The sequence below is a fragment of the Schistocerca piceifrons genome, chromosome X (assembly GCF_021461385.2).
Source record: "Schistocerca piceifrons isolate TAMUIC-IGC-003096 chromosome X, iqSchPice1.1, whole genome shotgun sequence".
Lineage (NCBI taxonomy): Eukaryota > Metazoa > Arthropoda > Insecta > Orthoptera > Acrididae > Schistocerca > Schistocerca piceifrons.
The window spans coordinates 590,222,407-590,246,172 of NC_060149.1; the positions used below are offsets into that span (position 1 = coordinate 590,222,407).

The window sequence follows — 23,766 nt, forward strand, 5'->3', positions numbered from 1 at the left end:
CTATTTGAGATCCGGTAGTAAAAAAAGGGAAGTATTTTCTGAAAGTATTGCCGCGCGTGGTATCCGAGCGGTCTAGGGCGCCTTGTCACGGTCCGCGCGGCTCCCCCCGTCGAAGGTTCTCCTCCCGTCGAAGGTTCGAGTCCTCCCTCGGGCATGGGTGTGTGTGTGTTGTACTTAGTGTAAGTTAGTTTAAGTTAGATTAAGTAGTGCGTAAGCTTAGGGACCGATGACCCCTGCAGTTTGGTCCCATAAGACCTAACTACAAATTTCCAATTTCTTGAAAGTATTTGTGTGGAGTGTACCTATGTACGGAAGTGAAACGAAGACGATAAACAGTTTAGGCAACAAGAGAATGGAAGCTTTTGAAATGTGGCACTACAGAAGAAAGCTGAAGGTCAGATAGGTAGATCTTGTAACTAATTAGGAAGTATTGAACAGAACTGGGGAAAAAAGACATTTGTGGCACAAGCTGACTAGAAGAATGGATCGGTTTATAGGATACATTCTGAGACATCAAGGGATAACCACTTTAGTAATGCAGGGAAGTGTGGAGGGTAAAAATTGTAGGATACAAGAAGGTGAGTGCAGTTAGCAGATTCAGAAATATGGAAATTGCAGTTGTTATTCGGAGATAGAGAGACTTGCTCAGGATAGAGTAGCACGGGGAGCTGCATCACACCAGTCATCAGACTAACAACAGCAACAACAGCAATAGTAAAAAAAGTGGAGAACACCAAGTGTAATGGAATTATGGTGACCTATCCCTGTTGCCAAGAATTTCACCTTTCCATATGAAATGGTGGTTATCTGACAATGACAGACCAGATTGTTGATGTCATTGGGTAATGCAGCTCGGATGAGTTGCCTCGAGGTATTCCAAGGGCACATTTGTCAATAATGGCGTTTTTCTGAATATGACCATACCATTCGTTCCAGTCCTATGCAACAGATAATTCCAAAGTCGCAAAAGCCTATATAATTTCAGCCTGGAAGATAGCTGCAAGAAGCTACATGATTTTTGAATGAATAATTTATTTTGCTGTAACTAGTTCTGGGCGGAGGCCCATCATCTGACAGTAGTGAAGATTTTTTGTACAAATTTTATATATATGTTTTTAGGATCAACTTTTACTTTATACCCTGCAACATAGCAGTCTGCTACATTGATGTTGTGACACGCTGAACCGTGAGCCAAACGGGATATAATTTATCAATTAAGCAAACCTCAACTGTGTGATATTTAAAGTAAAACCTGTAGACAAAAATGTGAAACATGTACGAGCAATTATAGCTGCCACCGGGCCATGCTCCTAGGCCCAAAACTAGTTATGGTAAAATAAATCATTCATTCAGAGCAGGTTGGCTGGTTGCAGTGATCTTCCTGATTGATATTTCCAAAAACATCCGTGGTGTACTCAAGCCATCAACCAGAAAATAATAAAATTGCTAATCACTGTGTGCTGCAGATTCTGACAGTGTCCTCAGACAGCCGCTGTTCGCAGCACGCCAGCTGTAGCCCTGCCTTATCTGAAGCTCTTAAAAGTCCAATATGGGCTGAGCGCTTTTATCTTTACCGTCTCCTGAGGCAAAGAAATGAAAACTGTGTGGCAGTAAAGTAATCTTTCTTGAGAAGTAGACAAGTATCTCGTAATCGAATATGTTATATCAGATATTTTATACAATGTTGTTCAGATAGCGGTTTCTGCAACTAATCTTTCCCTGAGAAGTTACTTGAACACGTGTCGCAGCCTATCAGCGGACCGTGAAGTGCAGTCGAAATGTATTGCTTGCCTTTATTGACACAGTTGTCGATAAGGATTTTGCTATCAGTCGCACCACACCTCAGCTCGCTCACAGAGAGTTTGATTTCTACTACTGTGCCGATACTTGCTACTTATCGCTATAAGGCTCAAGCCAAATGTTCAGCAGCTAAAAGCGCACCATAGTTTACCCTCTCACTACGTTAATATCGTTTTCTTTTGTGAGGTAAAATAATTGGTAAGATTTGAAGGGGAAGTAGATGGGTGTACTGGGAGGAGTAAGAAAGAAAGAGAAATTATTGTGTGTTCATTGTTTACCGACATAAGGGATAAAAACGCCGAAGAAAATTCGTATTAGCTACATCGGCGCTCTTTTAGGTCTCAATCCAAGATCGATTAGACAGACTTTTCTCCACATGCTCATTTCGACTATGCGTAGCACATTTACATACGTTTTCTCTCCTGTAACTCCAAAACTGTTGTTGTTTTCTGTCTTAGTCATTGTAAACCATTATAAAAACGTGAATCAACTGGAAATTTAAGTTTATCTCTCATTATTGTCACATCTCCAGACAGTACAGGCGCACTGATCCGAAATTTATAACAACTTTTTACGATGTCAACGTATAACTCCTATAAAAGGCGTTCAAATATTTTTCGTTTTCAGCCGTTGTTGCAGCAGCGTATGTGCAACGTAGCGCGAATTGATGCAGCTATAAAAACACTGACATGCAGGCAAGGGATTAATGTGACACTCGTGCCTTTCCGACGTACCGAGCGAGGTGGCACAGTGGTTGGTTAGCACACTGGACTCGTTTTCGGGAGGAAGACGGTTCAAACTCGCGTTCGACCATCCTGATTTAAGTTTTCCGTGATTTTCCTAAACCGCTTCAGACAAATGGTTCCTTTGAAAGGGCACGGCCGACTTCCTTCCCCTTCCTTCCCTAATCCGAGGGGACCGATGACCTCGCTGTTTGGCCCCTCCCCCCCCCCCCCCCCCCCCACTCAACCAACCAACCAGTCTCTCCGACGTACATGCGGTAAATGCGGACACGGTGTTTTACCAAACGGGTATCTTCAATCTAGTACGTCAGTGAGATGATTGCCTCAACGCTCACAGCAAATGGCTTCAAATGGCTCTGAGCACTTTGGGACTTAACTTCTGAGGTCATCAGTCCGCTATAACTTAGAACTACTTAAACCTAACTAACCTAAGGACATCACACACATCCATGCCCGAGGCAGGATTCGAACCTGCGACCGTAGCGAACGCGCGGTTCCAGACTGTAGCGCCTAGAACCGCTCAGCCACTCCGGCCGGCCGCTCACAGCAATTTTGATTGATTAGCATGTTGTTGTTGAGACTGGTTTGATGCAGCTCTCCATGCTACCATATCCTGCGCAAGCTTCTTCATCTCCCAGCACTTACTGCAACCTACATCCTTCTGAATCTGCTTAGTGTATTCATCTCTTGGTCTCCCTCTACGATTTTTACCCTCCACGCTGCCCTCCAATACTAAATTTGTGATACCTTGATGCCTCAGAACATGTCCTACCAACCGGTCCTTTCTTTTTGTCAAGTTGTGCCACAAACTCCTCTTCTCCCCAATTCTATTCAATACCTCCTCATTACTTATGTGATCTACCCATCTAATCTTCAGCATTCTTCTGTAGCACCACATTTCGAAAGCTTCTATTCTCTTCTTGTCCAAACTATTTATCGTCCACGTTTCACTTCCATACATGGCTACACTCCATACAAATACTTTCAGAAACGACTTCCTGACACTTAAATCTATACTCGATGTTAACAAATTTCTCTTCTTCGGAAATTATTATATTCTTCTTGAAGTCTGAGGGTATTTCGCCTGTCTCATACATCTTGCTCACCAGATGGTAGAGTTTTGTCAGGACTGGCTCTCCCAAGGCTGTCAGTAGCTCTAATGGAACGTTGTCTACTCCCGGGGCCTTGTTTCGACTCAGGTCTTTCAGTGCTCTGTCAAACTCTTCACGCAGCATCGTATCTCCCATTTCATCTTTATTTACATCCTCTTCCATTTCCAAAATATTGTCCTCAAGTACATCGCCCTTATATAGACCCTCTATATACTCCTTCCACCTTTCTACTTTCCCTTCTTTGCTTAGAACTGGGTTTCCATCTGAGCTCTTGATATTCATACAAGTGGTTCTCTTTTCTCCAAAGGTTTCTTTAATTTTCCTGTAGGCAGTATCTATCTTACCCCTAGTGAGATAAGCCTCTATATCCTTCCATTTGTCGTCTAGCCATGCCTGCTCAGCCATTTTGCACTTTCTGTCGATCTCATTTTTGAGACGATTGTATTCCTGTTTGCCTGCTTCATTTACTGCATTTCTATATTTTCTCCTTTCATCAATTAAATTCAATATTTCTTCTGTTACCCAAGGATTTCTACTAGCCCTCGTCTTTTTATCTACTTGATCCTCTGCTGCCCTCACTACTTCATCCCTCAGAGCAACGCATTCTTCTTCTATTGTATTTCATTCCCCCATTCCTGTCAATTGTTCCCTTATGCTCTTCCAGAAACTCTGTGCAACCTCTGGTTTAGTCAATTTATCCAGGTCCCATCTCCTTAAATTCCCACCTTTTTGCAGTTTCTTCAGTTTTAATCTACAGTTCATAACCAATAGATTGTGGTCAGAGTCCACATCTGCCCCTGGAAATGTCTCACAGTTTAAAACCTGGTTCCTAAATCTCTGTCTTACCATTATATAATCTATCTGAAATCTGTCAGTATCTCCAGGCTTCTTCCATGTATACAACCTTCTTTTATGATTCTTGAACCAAGTGTTAGCTATGATTAAGTTACGCTCTGTGCAAAAGTCTACCAGATGGCTTCCTCTTTCATTTCTTACCCCCAATCCATATTCACCTACTACGTTTCCGTCTCTCCCTTTCCTACTACCGAATTCCAGTCACCCATGACTATTAAATTTTCGTCTCCCTTCACTATCTGAATAATTTCTTTTATTTCATCATACATTTCTTCAATTTCTTCATGATATGCAGAGCTAGTTGGCATATAGACTTGTACTACTGTCGTAGGCGTGGGCTTCGTGCCTATCTTGGCCACAACAATGCGTTCGCTGTGCTGTTTGTAGTTGCTTACCCGCACTCCTATTTTTTTATTCATTATTAAACCTTCTCCTGCATTACCCGATTTGATTTTGTATTTATAACCTTGTATTCACCTGACCAAAAGTCTTGTTCCTCCTGCCACCGAACTTCACTAATTCCCACTATATCTAACTTTAACCTATCCATTTCCCTTTTTATATTTTCTAACCTACCTGCCCGATTAAGGGATCTGACATTCCACGCTCCGACCCGTAGAACGCCAGTTTTCTTTCTCCTGATAGTAACGTCCTCTTGAGTAGTTCCCACCCGAATGGGGGACTATTTTACCTCCGGAATATTTTACCCAAGAGGACACCATCATCATTTAACCATACAGTAAAGTTGCATGCCCTCGGGAAACATTACGGTCGTAATTTCCCCTTGCTTTCAGCCGTTCGAAGTACCAGCACAGCAAGGCCGTTTTGGTTAGTGTTACAAGGCCAGATCAGTCATTCACCCAGACTGTTGCCCCTGCAACTACTGAAAAGGTTGCTGCCCCTGTTCTGGAACCACACGTTTGTCTGGCCTCTCAACAGATACCCCTCCTTTGTGGTTGCACCTACGGTACGGCCATCTGTATCGCTGAGGCTCCCCACCAACGGCAAGGTCCGTGGTTCATTGTTTAGCATACCGATTCTGAATTGTACAGTCTGCGAACGGAAGATCGCACCTCATACATTATGCATCAATTCAGAATATACATTGCAACACCAACTGAGAAGTACATCCATATTTTTTTTTTAATTGTAGGTGCCTATCTCGTATGTACAAGTCCGCAGTACATTTAGAATTGGCATTTGTATTTGCTGTAAAATTTCTGTATTGTTTCCTCATTTGTTTATGACGTATCTTGTATATTAACAGAGAAAATTGTAAATTGTAGTCCTGAGAAGGAATGAGATGTTGATGTTTCAATTGCGAAAGTTGAGCTGGCTTTATACGGTTGCCCATATATAGCCCGATTTCACATGAAACTGTTTTCAGGGAGTACTGTGCGGGAAAGTATATTTCAGCTCATTATCACCCAACATTTCCTCCAAGCAATCCATTGTGTTCCTAAGAGGAGAGAAACTTATTCTAGAATCTTCTCCAGCTATTTATTGTAGATATACACATTGACTGTGCAGTTCGCCATACTTTATATTGTCGTAGCATCGTAACCATTGCCAGAAAGGTTTTCTTGTGGTTGGTCGACTTTCCTTATAATTAATACAAACCCCCACAGTCATAGGTACCAGTTCGTATATGTTGATTTCCGCTTCTCTATTTTAAAGTACGTCGACAGGTTTTTGTACTTCCCATTACATGCAAAGCTGAAATAATCAAGATCTAACAGTGCATGTAGTCAGCAAACATACAACGCCGAGTTGCTTTGAAATAGGAAGACTACATACTGAAGTATTAGTGAAAATAGCAGATGTTCTATTTATTTAAAAACAGCTTGAGGCTGAGTGGTTTCGACTGAAGCTGAACGGGATAAAAATTAAACAAAAAGGAAATAAAGAAAACTAGGAATATCAGAAATGAAAAGAGTAATATGATTAATATCAAAACTGGTTGAAGTACAGTGAGGCGTTGCTGTTTAGGAAGCTCCACTACAAAAGATAACTCTATTGTATAGCCAAAAAATCTTCGGGGTAAATGGGAAGGATATATGTAGCAGTTAAATACTCACAATAAGTCAAGATATTCATAATATTATGCTTCCACTAAAAAATCAGAATCGAAGTGGAAAAGCCAAATTTAAAAGTCTCACTAGAGAAGAGTGGAATAATATGAAATATAACGCTGGAAATGAGGAGATCAAACAAAACGGGAAATATAATGGTGGTACGCAGAACAAATGCGGAGTGAAGTCTGCGGAAGGTATTAAATTTTCTGTAATTGGTTTATTTTGCAATGGAAACTGCACCCAAGGAAAAATTGTAGGGAAATACGTGGACTAGAATATACTGAAGTGTCAAAAGTCATGGGATACCTCCTAATATCGTGTCGGACCTCCTTTTTCCCGGCGTGGCATGGACTCAACAAGTCATTGGAAGTCCCCTGTAGAAATACTGAGCAGTCCATAATTACGAAAGTGTTGCCGATGCAGGATTTTGTTCGCGAACTGGCCTCTCTATTATTTCCCATAAATATCCGATGGGATTCTTGTCGGGCGTTCTGGGTGGCCAAATCATTCACTCGAAATGTCCAGAAAGTTCTTCGAACCAATCGCGAACAATTGTGGTCGGGTGCTATGGAGCATTGTCATCCTCAAAAATTCCACCGTTGTTAGGGATCATGAAGTCCACGAATGGCAGCAGATGATCTCCAAGTAGCAGAACATAACCATTTCCAGTCAATGATCTGTGCAGTTGGACCAGAGAACACAGCTCATTCCATGTAAACACAGCCTACACTATTACGGTGTCACCACCAGATTGCACAGTACCTTGTTGACAACTTGGGTCCACGGCTTCGTGATGTCTGCACCACATTCGACCCTACCATCAGCTCTTACCAACTAAAATAGCGACTCATTTGACCAGGCCACGGTTTTCCAGTTATCTAGGGTCCAACCGATATGGTCACGAACCCTGGGAAGGGGCTGCAGGCGATGTCGTGCTGTTAGCAAAGGCACTCGCTCGGTCGTCTGCTGCCATAACCCATTAACGCCAGATTTAGCAGCACTGTCCTAACGGATACGTTCGTCCTACTTCCCACATTGATTTCTGCGGTTATTTCACGCAGTGTTGCTTGTCTGTTAGCACTGACACTTCTAAGTACATGCCGATGCTCTCGGTCATTAAGTCGAGGTCGTCAGCCACTGCATTGTCTGTGGTGAGAGGTAATGCCTGAAATTTTGCGTTCTCGGCACACTCTTGACACTGTGGAGCTCGGAATATTGAATTCCGTAACGATGTCCGAAATGGAATGTGCTATGCTTCTAACGCCAACTACCATTCCACGTTCAACGTCTATTAAGTCCCGTCGTGCGGCCATAATCACGTCGGAATTATTTCACATGAATCACCTGAGTACAACTGAAAGCTCCAACAATGCACTGCCCTTTTATACCTTGTGTACGTGATTTTACCATCATTTGTGTATGTGCATGCCAACGGCCTTGCCACAGTGGTAACACCGGTTCCCAACGGATCACCGAAGTTAAGCGCTATCGGGCTGGGCTAGCACTTGGATGGGTGACCATCCGGTCTGCCGAGCGCTGTTGGCAAGCAGGGTGCACTCAGCCCTTGTGAGGGAAACTGAGGAGCTACTTGATTGAAAAGTAGCGGCTCCGGTCTCGGAAACTGACATACGGCCGGGAGAGCGGTGTGCTCACCACATGCCCCTCTGTATCCGCATCCAGTGACGCCTGTGGCCTGAGGATGACACGGCGTCCGGTCCGTTGGGCCTTCATGGCCTGTTCGGGAGGAGTGTAGTTAAGGTTAGTTTTAGTGTTTGTGCATATCGCTGTTGCATGACTTTTGTCATCTCACTGTACATTAACCCAAAATACTGATGTCGGTTGTACTAATTATTCGGTCATAGTAAATGTCCAGAAATAAAGAGGGAAGGAAAACTAGTGCTTAAAGTTCCTGTGACATTACGATCATTGCAAATGTAGTAGTTGCTTGAAATGACCAGTGCATTGTTGATTTAACTACCCTGGCATCTTCTAGATGTGATTTTAGGAAACCACAAATTCCGAAGCAGGATGGCCGAAGAAAAATCTTGAACCCCGTTCGTTCCGAAAATGAACGTAGTATGCTGATCACTGCTATGACGCTGGACGCCGCGTGTCCCTTAGGACGTTTTTGTACTTTGCTAAAACGATAAAAAGAGGATATCCAAGTAAGATACGTGTAGATAGATGAAAAGTGGTCAGCATTGAAAGCCTAATAGCAGCATTAATTTTGCAATTATTCCTTATGAAACAGATTTATGAGTGTGGTGCTGACGAAATGGAAGGGACTACGGTTACAAAAAAAAGTAATGTGAGAAGGTAAAAGGAAGTGTAGGATTCAATGTCCTATGAAGAACGTTTTCATTATAGACGGAGCACAAGCTCGGATTAGTGAACGGTGTCTTCATCAAAGGAAGCAAGCCGGCATTTGCTTTAAAAGGTTAGGGAAACCACGGAAGACTAAATCTGGATGGCCGGACGGGGATTTGTCCCACCGTCCACTAGAATTCCTAGCGTGTTACGACTGCGGCATCTCATTCAAAAATAATATACTGTAGGAGTCTAATTTCGACTCATGAATAGCTACGGTTCCCGGAGCAAATTGTTACGATGAACGTACAGAACTTACGTTAAATAATTAATGGCGCTGAAACTGGTGCATACAGGGCACAAAAGAGTTGTAGGATGGTTAGACACAGTACACATGAATATTCTCAAATGATACCACCTACAGAACCCCTATTACTTACATCATTAAGTCACAAGGGTGACTACGTTGGGGTAGGTTCCTTCACCATCGAAATAAGGGCTAGGGATATGAGACGAGAGAAAGAGAGCATGCAGTTACGAGTAGCGGTAGCGAAACGCATGGCACGTTATCTGGCCCACAGATCTTGCTTTCTCCTAGTCAGGCAGCAGATATTCTCCAGTTCTCGGAATGAATGAATCATCGGCTGCAACTTGTGCATACTTTTTACGGCGAATCTAAACTCAGATTTGACTTCCTTCTTCTTGATTGCTCTACTCAGTGTGTATGCTCTCAGAATAAGGCTTGAGTCTATATGGCGCCTAACTAGAGGTCCTCTGCGAGTGGCCTCCAACTTGATATTTGCTGTCGGAACCAATCTAAATTGCCAGAGCTAGATAAGAGCGCTTGTTACGTGCCATAAATAGTCTCAAGTGGAGCAAGTAGACAAGAGACGAATGATGGTGACCATAGTTTGTGCAGCCAACTAAGAAGTATAATCGTCATTATTTTAGTTTTCCGTCATTCTGTAATTGATTCAAAATTCATTGAGGTATGTTTCGTCTTTGTAACTAAATGAAAGGCAGTTTTTTTCCCCACAAGCATCTTCAATAGCTTGTAATGGTTCAAATGGCTCTAAGCACTATGGGACTTAACATCTGAGATCATTAGTCGCCTACACTTAGAACTACTTAAACCTAACTAACCTAAGGACGTCATACACATCCAAATGGCTTGTAATACATGTTTGTTTTTATATATACAGGGTGCTCTAACATTCCCCTTACAGACTTCTAGGACTTGTAGGGAGGCTGAATACACAATATTTCGAATTGGAAACTATGTCCGGAACGTATCGTTTCCGTGCTACAGCCGTTTGAAAACTTTTTTGCTAGGTAGGTATGCAACGGGGTAGTCATGGTGGGGGGTGCTTACGTCGGATCGGCTGATGTTATTTAACGTCTGCTCTATTTCGAGCCTCATTCACGTGTCTGTATGTGTTAGAGAAACATGGTTGAGTACACGTTCACAAAACACACCAACATGAGCCTTTTGTATGGCGAGGCTCACGGTATTGGAAGAGCTGCCTATCAAGGTCGTTATCCACAACTTCCGACTCCATCGCATACCCTGTTCGCCACAAATTAGGCAAGGGATTCGAGATAGTGGTATCTTCACCGTCAGCAGTTGTGACTGTGGTGCGCCAAGAACACGCCGCACACCCGCATTGGAAGATGCCATACTGCATCACGTTAAAGAGAACCTTTCAACGAGTACACAAGCAACTGCGCGTGCAATGGGTGTTGCTCCCAGCACCGACCTTGGTGGTCGCCGCATCGAATCTTACTTGTAGTGGGTCAGAATGCTAACCCTTCTCTGAAAAGGACAGAAACGTTTTAAGCTTAACTGTAAACAACAGAGTTTATGAAAACAAATTAAGTTTCCTTTTTGTGTTTCCTTCCTTATTAGTGAGTGGAATTGTAAAACAAGTGATGTACTGGGTCACGCCTGATAAATTACTTGCAAAACTGGTCGCATTCCCAACAATTTTTCAAATGGTTATGGCACGGAAACGATATGTTTCCGGACATGGATTCCAGTTCAAGATATTATCTACTCAGTCCCCTCAACAGTTTCTAGAAGATTGTACGAGAAATTTTAGAGCACCCTGTATAATAAATGCATTATGTAGTAGTTACAAATATGCTAATATGTTTCTGACCTGAAATCCAAGAGGGTGACATGAGAAACGAAACATATTAACGTATCTGTAACTACTATATATATATAATTTCAGGCTAGTGAAGATGCTTCATAAATAAAAGAAGCGAAACGCTTATAGCAAAAAACAAACCGCCTTTCATTTAGTTTCGAAGTCGGAACGTACCTTCATTAAAATGTACCATGTTAAATGCTATTTGACTGAGACTTACAAGGAACGACACAACTTTGTTAAATGGCGTCATCTGCTCTGCTTAACCGTCACAAAACCTCCGTGCTGAGGTAACCATCTACTAAAGCGTGTGTTAAGCGGTCGTCGGCATTAATAGATGAGATCAATATTTCCTAAATACGGAATCATACGGAATAAGAAAAACAGTCCGAAATTACTGCATCACTTATGGAACACAATGAGGTAACTCTGTATCTCTCTCTGCTCAGGAATGTACAGAAATATGATACGCAGATCTGAAGAATACACGATTAATTTCTTATCAATTAAATAACTTCCTACGCAATTTCCCTATAATGTACTTTTTCAAGAACAGTGTCATTTCTGTCTACAACCGTTTTGTTGCAGCAGTAAAACCTCGATAGGTCAGACATGAGATAGTGACCAAGACAGCGAGTAAACGAGACTAGGATGGATGCTAGAAATAATCTAGTTTCTAAGTATAGTTGCTCCCTTGGCACAAAATATCACGAATTTTGTTAGAGTTTGTGGTTGACGAAATTATGTTCTCGTTGCACAAGTTTGATACTTTGTAGTTTATGTACGAAGCATTCTATGAAACTAAAAACGACCGGTTTTGAGCCGCCAAGTGAGATGTCTCAGGCACAGAGCTCGCACTCGCGTGGAGTTGGATTCAAATCCGTCCGACCGTCGTGATTTATGTTTCCTGCGGAGTCTCTAAATCGATTAAAGAGAATGCCCGGACGATACCTCTGAAAAGGACGCAGCCGATTCTCTTCCCTCATACTCACCGTGACCATACGCACTTGTGCTCCGTCTGTGATGACCCCGTAGTCCGCGAGAAGTTAAGCACAAATTTACTTTCCCTTCCTTTCGCATTCGGGATGGGCGGTATTCGTGTTCTGCCTCTGCTGAGTTCGCCGCCGATGGGACGTTGAATCTTAATCGCCCTTCACTTTTCACCTAAACTATTTTAGCTGACGCTTACACGAAAGATAGTAGCAACCAATTCTCACGAATGGATGTAAAACCACTTACATCGACGTCCTCGATTTGACGTGACGAGGCAAGTAAGGACCAGACGAGGCTAACAAGGCGTAATAGCCGCAGCGGCTTCGGAATGCGTCGCGCAGACGTCTGCCGACCCACTTCTCTTTCCTCGGACGGCGCGAGCTGCTCACGTGCTGTCAACCACTGCGATGCCTGTTGGCATTCTTGGCCTCTACATCCCACGAGAAACCCTTGTAACTCATTAAACTGCAGCGAAGGAAACAATCGCCAGCCTCTGGTCACACCGGTCCCCGTACCTTAGGCGACTTCTTCACTGTTGTCATAAGATCCTCTCACACAGATTAGTAGCTACAGCCAGAAAATAGGGATTGCAGCAACAACATTTTCTCTGTCAGCCACAAATATTGCAATTTGTAACAGGTAAAAAACCTGAGGAAGGACAAAAGAAAAGAGGAAGACGGGGATTGATGTATGAAATGGAAAAAGAAGACGAGAAAGAGGACGTTAAAAACCAAGAAGAAGAGAAGTGAATAGATTGGAGTTCATTAAAATGAGAAGATGCACAGATTTATGAAAGGAAACCATAAAGCGATTCGAGCTGGACTGTATCAGTAGGTAATCAGTGCCAGTTCTGGACGAGATAACGATCTTATCATCTCGTATGGTGTCAGGTTATACACTTGGGCACTTATAGTCGAGGTCACCACAAGGAACTTATCAAGGTCACCCAGGGAAAACCCCACACACTTTAGGCAATTGTGCGACTTACATTGTAGGTCATCCAGGGTGACCCCAACTCCATCCCACTATCCCTTCCCTCCTCAATCCCCTGGACCAATAAGACAGACACTCCTCTCCATCTTCCTGGGCAATAAGCGGAGAGTGTCAGGCTGTATTTATTTGTTAATAACAAATTACATTAAGTCACATCACTTGCAGTCTCTTTGCTAGTAACAATCCAATATTACGGTATGTAAGGCACCAGCAGAGACCATACCGATGTAGATATCTAAGTACTCTCATTCTTCCACAATTTTATGTATTTTTCACCCATTTTCGTATTTTTCCGTATTTTCGATTTTCCAAAATTTTACATATTTTTCCACAATTTTACGCATGTCATCCGATTTCATGAATTCTGTCCCACTGTTCTCGACCTCGCGTCGACGTGACAATGCGCTCAGCCAGTCACAATGCAGGATGTTCCCGAATTATATGTCAGCATTGCTAAGCCACTGCTTCATTACTAGGGTGTGTGTGTGTGTGATTGTGTGTGTGTGAGGGAGGGAGGGAGAGAGAGAAAGAGAGAGAGAGAGAGAGAGAGAGAGAGAGAGAGAGAGAGAGAGAGAGAGATATCATGGTATATGCGTTAGAATCGAAAAATACAAAATGGCTGTAAATATTAACGTAATTTATTGCATAAGACACTATAGGAATGCAGTGTGTTGCTGAATTGATGATTTACTAGCATATTATGCATGTGGCTGTAAATATTAATGTAATTTATGGTATAAGATACTATGACAATGCATTATTGGCTAAATTAATGAACTCACACTATATTATACAAAAATGGCGAAAAAATTGTCCAGTAAGGTGGAAGACTCAAACATTTTCTTACAAAGCAAGATATTGCACGTAATTTGATTCTTGCTAGTTATTAGGAGTTTTTTCAAAATGTTGCTGTATCTATGCATCTTGGTGAATTGTGTGCATCCATCACCTTGGTGAGAACAACTAGCAGAAATACCACAGCTCGACATATAATCTCTTACAATGTCATCCCTACACTATTAGTGCATGTTAAAACGAGCTCATTCTTATATTGACATAAATAATGATGTTTCGGTTTATTCTAATAGGTATAAGGAAATGTATGACACCACTGTGTGACATCATAGCAGAATTATGTAAGCACTGTAGATTCAGCAATTACCAAGACATTCAACCAAAGACATGGATAAAAATGATATGTATAACAATTACCACACTGCTACAAATACGCAACTGTATTACAAGGAACTCCTATCTGCATTCCTTGGATAATGTGGGTCAAATGAACCAAGTGAGATGAGGGAAGAGTATGGAATTCCACGAGTGGCATCGCTGCCACCAAATCCCTGGCCACAAGCAAGAGAACTGCACGTGACCGCCCAACACTACGCCAGACCATCTCCCCACAAATTGTAGAGAAATTTCCATTATTTAAACAATATATATGTATAATCGTATCCAGCCTGATGACGGGCGCGAAAGTCACTGCTACGAAAATCAGGAATTCAGGGAGGGGTCATCCCACCGCAGCAAACCAGTTGTAACTCTTCAATGCGTACACGTTCACCTGCAGACAACAAACCAGTTGTAACTCGCCAATGCCTACACGTAAACCTGCAGAACTTTGCAGTCGTCTTTTCAGATAAACGTTGCTAACAATTTAATAGCCAAGAACTCTTCTCCCCTCCCCCTTCCCTCTGGATCAGCAAGAAACAAGCTCCCCCTCCTCCCCTAACCATCCCATTTTAATACTAGCGCTTAATACTCACTAGAATCACTATCATTTCTACCTAATTCCTACAACTGCGTTATGTAAACGCTCCCATCGCTCTGACAAGCGCAACACGTCTGTACGTCGAACATATGCAGCCATTAGTCCATGGGTGAGTACCACCAGCCCATTGGCACTAACTAACGGTGGGAAAGCTTCTTATGAGTCAGAGAATCCGAGCTCTGTGTGTGTCGCTAGCGTTAATGGTCAGAAAATTTATTCACCCCACCAGCGAATCTTTATCTTGATGTCCATAGGCCGCTCATCGATAGGTGAAAGGAAGCAGAAACCGAGGAGTGCCAATGCACTGCCGGCATTGCAGGAAGCCAGTTGATATGGGAAGGATGTGCCGCCTGTCAAAGACACGAGACAGGCAACGGACGCATGCGACCGTAAAATTTTATTATCCTTGTGCATCTCTCTAAATACTGATAACAGTTCCACTAATGACATACTACTAACGGTAGTGGAGTTTACCAACACAGCAAGAATTTATTAAGTCGATTGTACTAAGAAAAAAAAGAAAAAATGATCTGAGACAAATGTGCAGTAACCAGTGTCACGTTTACCCTCGTGATGGGTCATTAAATATGCATTTTGGTTAAGTATGCAGTGTAAGTTACGATCGATGTATCAGAAGACAGGTCCACACACTGCCTCCTATGTAGAAGGAAAAACAAAGATCCAAATAAGAAAAAGGTTATGGTCAAACAATGTGTTTTATAAGGTTTCTGGCCACACTTTATAGCACTGAATCTTTTGTTTATTGCGGATATGCTGTAAAATACCTCTTACTAAGTAGAAGACTTCTCCCAAAACCAATAACGTATGCTGGACTTGCTACTGATAGGTGCAATCAATACGCTAGTATTTCGTGAACTCAAGTTGGATGACGTACATTTAGGATAAGATAAGAGATACTGGAGTTCTTCAATTTGATGTTTCCTCTCTAGCTTTGTTTTTGTGGGTGTCACAAGTTATTGTACAAAGTACGCTTGTATTCCAATAAAGCTTTAGGAAGTGACCTCATGATCGCATTATTCTTTTATAAGCGACCAAGAGTTCACACATGCATTAAGAAATGCGATGAATCTGTGCAGATTCGTATGTCTAATCATCATCATCATCATCAGCCAATTCAATCATTAAATGACGTGGCCTCTTCGAGTCGTGGATTCAGGTAGGCTTTCAGCAGTCTTCTCCAAGTGGGACGGTCTTGGGCAGTTCTCTGCCAGGTGTTACCAGCGATCTTCTTGATGTCTTTGTCCCATCTGTCTGGTGGTCTTCCTCTAGGCCTCCGATGCTCTCTCGGACTCCACTCCAGTACTAGCTTCGTCCATCTGTTGTCTTTTCTTCTTGCGACGTGGCCAGCCCACTGCCATTTCAAGGAACCTACTGTCTCTGAGATATCATTAACCTTCGTCACAGACCGGATGTCATCTGCCCTTTTCCTGTCCTTTCTTGTATAGCCCAGCATTGATCTCTCCATGGCTCTCTGTGCTGTCCTAAGTTTCCCTTTTGTAAATGAGTTTTGTGTCCATGTCTCGCAGCCATACGTCATCACAGGAAGAATGCATTGATCAAATACTGCTTTCTTCAAATTTACTGGCATTTTTGATCTGAATACTTTTGAATTCTTCCCAAATGCTTGCCAGCCAAGCTTGATGCGTCGATAGATTTCTGGCCTTATGTCTCCCTTCATATTTATAATCTGGCCAAGGTAGACATATTCACTGACCTCTTCTAGTAGACTGTCCTGGATTTTCACATCTCCAGCTGGGACCCATTTGTTGGACATTACTTTTGTTTTGGAAAGGTTCATGTTCAAGCCAACCAGCTGACATTACGATGCAAGATCTGTAACTAAGTTTTGGAGCTCTGCGAAGTCTTTGGCCAGTAAGGCAATATCATCAGCAAATCTCAAGTTGGTAAGCCTTCTTCCATTAACTCTAATTCCCTCACCTTCCCAGCTCAGCTTTGACATAGCCATTTCCAATACAGCAGAGAACAGTCTAATGTCTAATACTTGTTTGGAAATATTCGTACCTAACACTAGACTGGCAGTAAAATGGATTACAATGGAAGAGCTACAGTATACACCGACGGAGAAAAAACCGCAAAACTAAGGAGTTGTTCGATATAAACAAAAGCTGGTAGGTGTGTTTCTACATCTGAAAGACGGTGTCTATTTAAATTTCTTGCCGCTAGTAATGATACTGTCTGGATGCAAATCAGGTTTGCTTTAAATGTACACTATAACGGTCGTGAGTGTTGGTTACCTTTGAGACTGGACGTGTTGTGTTGATGTTAGTCAAGATTGCTTTTAAGACGACAAAGACGCCACTACCAACACCTCATTGAGTCTGAACGAGGTTATAGGCTACGAGAATCTGGATGTTGCTTCTGCAATATTGCAGAAACACTTGGCAGGAATGTAGCCGTTGTACATGATATTGGAAGTGGTGGTCACGAGAATGCACAGTCGCAAGAAGACTGGGCTTCAGATGCCCATGTGGCAACACCAAGAGGGAAGACTGTTGTGGCGTAACAAGCTAGTTACGCCACACTGAGAAGGGAGCCGAAAGGCACGCGTACACACACGCCGACTGGCGTCAAGTCTGGAACAGGATACGTTATGACTGCTATAAGAAAATACGTAGCTTTGGAATATACTTAACTTTATTCTTTGTTGGTTTACAACGTTCTTCTTGAGACATTTATACGATAACTCTCAAACTAGGTACGGCTAATGGCGCCTTGCTAGGTCGTAGCCATGGACTTAGCAGAAGGCTATTCTAACTGTCTCTCGGCAAATGAGAGGAAGGCTTCGTCCGTATTGTCGCTAGCAATGTTGTCCGTACAACTGGGGCGAGTGCTCGTCCGTATCTCGAGACCTGCCTTGTGGTGGCGCTCGGTCTGCGATCACACAGTGGCGACACGCGGGTCCGACATGTACTAAATGGACCGCGGCCGATTTAAGCTACCACCTAGCAAGTGTGGTGTCTGGCGGTGACACCACAAAGACCATCCTGTTTGGTGTATGGCTCCAGCGCATCGTACTGCATCTGCGTCTGCAATCTGAGGAGCAGTTGGCACCACAGTGAAAAACGAACTGTTACAAATCAGTTACTTCAAGGGCAGCTCTGAGACAGATGCCCCGTGGCGTGCATACTTCATTGGTGTCAAGCAAGAGCTCATTGGAGGGCAGGGTGCAGGTCTGTTCTACGAGTATTTTCTGATGAAAACCGGTTCTGCCTCGGTGTCACTGATGGCAATGTGTTGATTAGGAGGAGGCCTGTTGAGGGCCTGAAACTACCCTGTCTGCATACTAGACACACTAAACCTACACCAGGTGTTATGGTTCAAAATGGTTCAAATGGCTCTGAGCACTATGGGACTTAACATCTATGGTCATCAGTCCCCTAGAACGTAGAACTACTTAAAACTAACTAACCTAAGGACAGCACACAACACCCAGTCATCACGAGGCAGAGAAAATCCCTGACCCCGCCGGGAATCGAACCCGGGAACCCGGGCGCGGGAAGCGAGAACGCTACCGCACGACCACGAGCTGCGGACTGCTATGGTCTGGGGTGTGATTTCATGCCGGTCTCTGTGGCCGAGCGGTTCCAGGCGCTTCAGTCCGAAACCATGCTGCCGCAGCGGTCGCAGGTTCGAATCCTGCCTCGGGCATTGATGTGTGTGCTGTCCTTAGGTTAGTTGGGTTTAAGTAGTTCTAAGTATAGGGGACTGATGACCTCAGATGTTAAGTCCCATAGTGCTTAGGGCCATTTGAACCATTTTTTGTGATTTCGTATCTCAGCAGGAGCACTCTCTTGGCTATCCCATGCACCCCAACTTTAAATTTCTATGTTAGTCTCGTGATTCGACCTGTTGTGTTGACATTCGTGAACAGCATTCCATGCATTGTTTTCTAACAGGATAACGCCCACATGCCACTGTTGTAACTCAACAAGCTCTGCAAAATCTCAACATGTTACCTTGGCCTGCTCGATCCCCAGATCTGTCTCCAATCGAGCACATGTTGGACATCATTGGACATCCACTCCAGCATCATCCACAAACGGAACTCCATCTCACAAACTGAAGTCTGGTACCTGTGTAATACAATGCATGCACGTTTGCATACTTCCATTCAACATTCTGGCGGTGTTACCGTTTATTAGCGTTTCACATTTGCAATGTTAATCACTTAAATATGTTACCTAAACGAGCATATTCCCAAAATTTAGTTACTCCACGTTAATTATTTTTTGGAGTTGCAGTTTTTTTTCCATCTGTGTAGTTCTCACGTTAGTTACAGCTCACATCTATTAATCCAACCTGATAAGTGTCTTAGACTGACGAGCATATCCCATGGATGACTCTGATGCCATTTTAAGTGGAACTAAGACGTGTATTTTGATAACATAATATGCATAGTGTAGACTTGTCCAGAGTCGTGCCCTTATGCACCCTCTGTAGTAGTAGTAAACGTCCTAGAATACATTATTTTAAATGAACACAATAACAGCACTAGTTTGTATAATGGATTTCCAGGTTAAATAATTAAAATTATAGACATACAGGACATAGTTTTATAACGAATTATCGATACTCATTATCTGGGATGTGTGTAGATCCATACACATCAACAGTATGTTCTTTAATTCTCTGGAAGCTGCTGGTTTAGGCCACACGTCAGTCTGCTTTAGAATTCATAAATACATAGAGCGAACATTCAAATGCATCTTAGCGTGGTAATATGGTCAGAATGACCATCAACAGGAAATGTTTTTTTACTAATGTTGATTATTCATACTAGTAACAAAACCGTCAGGTAAAGATCATGATTACAACACTACCAGTCACGTAATCTTCAGATCATACCTTCTAAATGTGATCAGGCTTGTAATCCAGTTGCGCTATTTTGTGTGTGTACTGCGACGTGAACGCCCCAGGACAGTGGGGTGAGGACTATGACAGCACTTTCGGTCATATCCTCTAAGTTTGAATGTTATTACACACTATTATTGTGTGTGTGTGGGTGTGTGTGTGTGAGAGAGAGAGAGTGTGTGTGTGTGTGTGTGTGTTTGTGTGTGTGTGCGCATATGTGCACTTCAACGTGGATAATCAAAGGGCAAGGGAGGATGGATGTCACCTTTTCTTCTGTGTATGTCACATTACTCAAAACGTGTTCTAACTGAGGAAATACATTTTACAGTCACCCAGGCCACTTTATAGCAAGAGTGTAATTTCTTATTTAAATAATAATGTATATTGGTAAAACGTTAAGCAGAGGATGGTGACAGGAGGCACATACTGACAGATAGAGCTATCAGGCTACTCTGATGATTCAGCGACGAGAAGGAAACGTATCTGCACTGACAGAATCTTTGACCCTTTCTCTGCGCAACACAAATTCACTCTCCTCCAAACCACACAATTTTATGAGGGTGTGCTGAAAAGTAATGCCTACGAATTTTTTATGTGAAAACTTTTAAAGCCTTTAAAATAAAACAAACGATATTAACATTCTACCTCTTTATTCTTGATGTGTACATATCTGCAGTCCTCTGCCGCTAGAGCACTCCGAATTGTGGCGTGTAACATGGCCATGTGTAATGTAACCATGTTGGTGCATGAGAAACAGCGTGTTGTAACCGAGCTTCGAATTTGAAGAATTCGACCACACATGGAGCACCCTCTCTTTAAGCATGACAATGCCAGAACAGACATGAGTGCTGCGACATCTGCGACAAACCGACTCCTTGAGTTCACTGTCATCAATCATCTTCCTTACTGTCCCGACTTGGCCCCATACGACTTTCATCTACTTCCAAAACATAAAGAATACCTTCAAGTACTTCACTATGATAGTGATGAAGTGGTGCAAGCAGAAGTGAAGTTGTGTCTCTGTCAACAAAGTCAAGTATCAACAAACCGTTCGGTCACTGGGAGAAATGAGTTCGTGGCCAGGGTGACTATGTTGAGAAATAAACATGTAGATATGAACAATAAACATGAAAGTTAATAACATACGTTTCATTTAAAAATCTTCAAGAGTCATTAATTTAGCCACATAATTGATTGTCCTAGTATCTTATAACATAAATTACTGTAGTATTTACCATCATTTGCAGAATACGCCAGGACATCGACAATTCAGCAACACACTCCACTTCCATAGTGTCTTACTCAATAAATGACGTTAATATTTACAGCCATTTTGTATAGTATGTCATGACCTCATTATTTCTACCGACTTTTTGGTTTCTAATCCATACATTATGATATGACACGAGCACACACACACAAGTAATGAAGTGCTGACTTAGCAATGATGAATAGTTTGGGCGTATACTGCACTGTCATTGACTGAGAGCATCATGACATCGACACGACGTCAAGACCCGTGGGACAGCACTAATTTAGCTCAATAACATATGTAAAACTGTGGAAAAATGTCAAATTTTGGAAAATACAGAAAAATGCGAAAATGAGTGAAAGATAAGTAAAACTGTGGAAGAATGAGGGTACTTACATATATACCTCGGCGTGGTCTCTGCTGGTGCCTTTTGCATGACGTACTATTAAACTACCTTTAAAAAATAGACCTCAAGTGAGATGATTTAATGTAATTTTTATTAACAAGTAGACACAGCCTGATCCTCTCTCTATGCTACCCAGCTCCAGACTGATCCCCACACTCTCCAGTATCCTAGTTAAGAAAGATAAAGATAGGGAGGTGTTATCTCAGTCTCATTGGTCCAGGGAGGTGGTGAGGGGAGGATTTGGGGTAGAGGGGGAGGGTGCTGTGGTACCCCAGAATGACCTCGAATATAACTCGCACAGTTGCCTAAGATGTGTGTGGTTCCTCCTGGGTACTCTTGATCAGTTCGTAGTGGTTCCCCAGAAGGAAGGGTAGTGGTGGTGACCATGATTATGTTGCCCAAGTGTGTAGCTTGAAACCAGATGTGCAACCTGACACCGGAAGCGATAAGATCGTTATCTCGCCCAGAACCGGCACTGATTACCTACTTGTGTGAAGAAACAGTTCCATTAGACCTAGCTTTCCATTGTAGAGAGAATCTTGTTTCTTGCCCTCAGATACTAGATGGAACCCCTGTCATGCAAAAGGAGCTAGTGGAACGAGGGAGTAAGATGTATACTTTGTGCTTTTTAAATATGGTTTTACGTTTATCGGCAGTGAACCCATAGAAAAGAAACAACATTATTATTGCAAGCAGTACGACTTTTGTGTGTGGTTCCACTTTTGAACTGTATGATGCTAAAAAGTTGTTGGAATTTGCATCGTTTACGTCACTGTAAAGTTTTTTCGAACTCAATAAACGAATAAACAGCAAAGGGGCAACGAGAATTAAACAAGACATGGGGTGATGCCGAGAGGAGGGATGTGGTGTGGGTGGGGGTAGGGGGAGATGGGGAACGCCGTAAAGAGCCAGATACCACAGTTACCTGATTGCGTGTAACACATACTAGTGACCTTCATTTATGGGGTCTACATCAGCACAGCTACGATTAATGCAACTAAACTGAAGCAGGAGCAGAATACATAAAAGAAAACCAAAAGGGTATGCAAGAAGCCAGTATATAATCGGCTACGTTTTACACAGTTAACCGAATGTATCTTGCAGGTGTATTAGTGGCAAAGGTGGTGCAGTGGCGAAGACATTGGCTCTGAGCACTATGGGACTTAACATCTGTGGTCATCAGTCCCCTAGAACTTAGAACTACTTAAACCTAACTAACCTAAGGACATCACACACATCCATGCCCGAGGCAGGATTCGAACCTGCGACCGTAGCGGCCGCTCGGCTCCAGACTGCAGCGCCTAGAAACGCACGGCCACTCCGGCCGGCGCGAAGACATTGGACTCACTTTCGGGAGAGCGGCTTTCAGGCTTGTGTTTGTCATTATTACCTAAAGTCGCTTAAAGTGGATAACAGAAGGAGTTATTTGCAAGGGGCGCAGTCGATTTTCTCCACCTTCGCTGTACAATCAAATTTCGTTCTCTCTCTCTAATGATGGCGTCGTCGACGGCAGATTTAAGCCTAATCTACATCTACATGGATACTCTGCAAATCACATTTAAGTGCCTGGCAGAGGGTTCATCGAACCACCATCACAATTCTCTATTATTCCAGTCTCGTATAGCGCGCGGAAAGAATGAACACTCCTTGTGGACGAAAATCTGACGTGGTTTTGTTGAGGGAACTATTCCAGCATGACGTAACTGAAGCCTCTATTTTCATTCATAAAACTGCACTTAATTGAAACTCTAAGGGCCCTGCGTGAAGTTCCTCTCTGAAGCTGATCGGCAAGTTTCCCGTTATTCGCCTGCACTAAGTAACAGAAACAGTACGAATGCCATGCTTCATTATGACATATTTTTGTCCTTAGATGATTTGCGTGCGATATTACAAATCATGTTTTCCTTGCTTTAGAGTTAATGGTCACAGAACGCGGCTATAAAGTACTGCTGAGATTCAGGAGGCGCCTAAATGTACATGTTTGCCACATACAACGTTATCGTACGACTGGGTGTAAGATTCCAAATACTGTCTGTGAGTTACATTTACTGGACTACAACTCCAGAGTACCTATTAACGTGTTATACCTACAGAATGTGCTGTACAACGATATCTTCGAGTCAGATTGTACGCTGATGAAATATCAGTATATGACGTCAATAGCTTCCAACTGTAAGACCGAAATCTCATCGATGACTTAATAGTATAGGAAAACCTGTAATTAGATAAGACCTATTTTTAAAAAGTCACTACACTGAACACATAGCAGTAAGTAGCTCCTCATTCCGATGTACGGCGGAACTCAAGATCATTCCAGGAAAGAGACTACACACCACGTCTATTGCAGGACACACGTCACTATCGCATTCTTATCATAGAGGAAGTAGGAACTAGGAAAATAGTATATCTGAAA

The 23,766-nt window shown here is 42.7% G+C and overlaps 1 protein-coding gene and 1 pseudogene across 1 annotated transcript in view; both read left to right on the forward strand.

Moving 5' to 3' along the window:
* LOC124721143 (patched domain-containing protein 3-like) overlaps positions 1-23,766 on the forward strand; it is a 631,834-nt gene that overhangs the window by 208,210 nt on the left and 399,858 nt on the right. The window lies entirely within an intron of this gene.
* LOC124723642 lies at positions 8,013-8,130 on the forward strand (annotated as a pseudogene).